Source organism: Eulemur rufifrons, chromosome 30, assembly GCF_041146395.1.
Source record: "Eulemur rufifrons isolate Redbay chromosome 30, OSU_ERuf_1, whole genome shotgun sequence".
In the NCBI taxonomy this organism is placed as follows: domain Eukaryota; kingdom Metazoa; phylum Chordata; class Mammalia; order Primates; family Lemuridae; genus Eulemur; species Eulemur rufifrons.
The window spans coordinates 110,085,929-110,088,920 of NC_091012.1; the positions used below are offsets into that span (position 1 = coordinate 110,085,929).

At 43.5% G+C, this 2,992-nt stretch overlaps 1 pseudogene; it reads left to right on the forward strand.

Annotated features, from left to right (window-relative positions):
• Positions 1 to 2,281: 2,281 nt before the first annotated feature.
• Positions 2,282 to 2,684, forward strand: LOC138378705 (putative large ribosomal subunit protein eL32'; annotated as a pseudogene).
• Positions 2,685 to 2,992: the final 308 nt, after the last annotated feature.

Below are 2,992 nucleotides of genomic sequence, written 5' to 3' on the forward strand. Positions count from 1 at the left end.
GAGCTACCATACCAGTCTTGGAGTGTCATTCTCCAGACTTTTACGTGACTAGATTCCTATCTTGTTTAAACCACTGTTATTTAGGGTTTTCAATCATACACAGTTGAAACTAATCCCTACTGATACAATGTGGGAGTATGAACTCTGAGTCCCCCAATATCCATTCTAGAAACATAGTTGTTGAAGCAAAGACTGTAATTCCCTTCCTCCCTGGCAGCCTTGGGAGAGGTGGAGTCTCTCTCTCCTTTGCTGGCTTTGAGGAAGCAAGCAACCATGTGGCCTCAAGGAACGAAGGGCAGCCTCCGGCTAACAGCCTTGTGAGACCCGAAGTTCCAGGGTATGGCCCTGAGACTAACTTCTGGCCAATAAGATATAAGCAGAAATTTTAGGTGCAATTTCCAGAAAATGTCCTTAAAAGGAGATTGTGTGCACCCTTTTTTATCCTTTCCTCCTTCCTGCTGGCTGGAATGCAAACATAATGGCTGGAATTTTGCAGCCACCTTGGGCCATGAGATGTAACCTATGCTGAGAATGTCAGAGCCATAAGACTGAAGGAACTTGAGTCTCTGACAACTTTGTGAAGTCACCTTATCAGCTTTGGACTGCCTACTCTGGACTTCTTTTATGTGTAAGAGAAATAAACTTCTCTCTTTCTTAAGCCACCATTATTTGGAGTTTCCAGTGCCTTGTAATGAAACCTAACCCTAACCGATACAAACACAAATCTAGGGCGTTGGTCTCCCAAGGCTACAGCTTAATTATGAATTAGCTCTCAAGTACCTTCAGATTTTCTTTAGACAATATCTTAAAATCTTGTGTAATATTTAAATTTTTTTTTAAAAAGTAGGCCTAAATATTATGGTAATGGAAACTTATTCAAGGGGAATAGATGATCCTTTTGTCACTTCCTTCTCTCTGACTGGAGGCTGGTGAGACATGTCCCCTCCAGGCGTGCCATTAACTTTCATGAGCACAGTCAGCTGCAACTGAGCTCTGAGGAAACTCATCCCCCTACATTAGTTATCTACTGCTGCATAACAAGTCACCCCAAAAGGTAGTGGCATAAAACAACAATAATGGATGGGCACAGTGGCTCATGCCTGTAATCCTAGCACTCTGGGAGGCTGAGGCAGGAGGATCGCTTGAGGTCAGGAGTTCGAGACCAGCCTGAGCAAGAGCGAGACCCATCTCTACTAAAAATAGAAAAATTAGCCAGGCATGGTGCTGTGCATGTGTAGTCCTAGCTACTGGGGAGACTGAGGCAGGAGGATCGCTTGAGCCCAAGGTTTTGAGGTTGCTGTGAGCTAGGCTGACGCCACGGCACTCTACCCAAAGCAACAGAGTGAGACTCTGTCTCAAAAAACAAAACAAAACAAAAACCAATTTATTGTATGTCTTGATTTCTGTGGGTCAGAAATTCAGATAAGGTACAGTGGGGACATTTTGTCTCTGCTCACCATATCTGGAGTTGCAGCTGGAAGAGTTGAAGTCGGGAGGCTGGAAGATACCCTTCCACAGTAGCTCACATGGCTGGCAAGTTGTGTGTTTTTTTTTTTTTTTTTTTTTAAGACAGGATCTTGCTCTAACACTGTGTTAGGTGGTTAGGTGTTCTACAAACATCATCTCTTTTAATCTTGTCAAAATCTTACCCTAGAAAACAAGGTATGATTAGCTCCATTTTACAGATGAAGAAAGTGAGATTCAAAAGCCTAAGCCACTTCATAGCTACTTAGTAATGAAACCAAAATTGAAATCCAGGGCTCCCTGGGTCTTTGTTCTCTGCCACACTGCCTCCCTGTCTATATGATCAGGGTTCTCCAGAGAACCAATAGGAGATTTATATATACATACATACACACACACAGAATTTATCATAAGGAATTAGCTTGTGCAATTATAGAGGCTGACAAGTCCCAAGATCTGCAGTCAGCAAGCTGGGGACCCAGCAGAGCCGATAATGTGCTTCTAGTTGGTGTCCGAAGGACGGAGCACCAGGACAGCAGATGGTATAAATTCTAGGCTGGGGGATGGGAGGATGGGGCAGGAGAAGACCAATGCCCAGACTTAAACAATCAGGCAGACTGTTTCCTTTTACTTAACCTTTTTGTTCTATTCAGGTTCTCAATTGACTGGATGGGTCCACCCACATTAGGGAGAGCCATCTGCTTTCCCCAGTCTACTAATTCAAATGTTAATCTCATCCCAAAACACCCTCACACCTTCCATTCTCTCTTCCTGGCCCTGCCTGCACAGAGGTGGCAGCCATCTCCTATTTGGCATCATGGCTGTTCTCAGACCTCTTGTGAAGCCCAAGACGGTCAAAAAGAGGACCAAGAAGTTTGTCCAGCACCAGTCAGACTGATATGTCAAAATTAAGGGTAACTGGCGGAAACCCAGAGGTACAGACAACAGAGATCGGAGAAGATTCAAGGGCCAGATCTTGATGCCCAACGTTGTTTACAGGAGCAACAAGAAACAAAGCATGGCTGCCTAGTGGCTTCTGGAATTTCCTTGTCCACAGCATCAAGGATCAGGAAGTGCTGATGTGCAACGAATCTTACCGTGCAGAGATTGCTCACAATGTTTCCTCCAAGAACCACAAATCCATTGTGCAAAGAGCAGCCCAGCTGGACATCAGCATCACCAATCCCAATGCCAGACTGCACAACGAAGAAAATGAATAGACATATTTGTGTTTAAATAAAACCATAAAAACTGGAAAAAAAAAAAACCCTCACAGAAACACCCAGAATAATATTTGACCAAATATCTGGGCACTCCATGGCCCAGTCAAGTTGACAGGTACAGTTAACCATCACACTATCTACCATGTACTCAACTGGTCTTATCCTTGGACAGTTTTAGCTTGTAGTACCCGTTTTACTCTCATCTGTCTTCAGTTTTCTGCTTTAAGGAGTCCTGCCTTCACCCAGACATAATTTATGTATTTTCATAATTTTATTGATGTTGATAACATCTACTCTTAAATTTG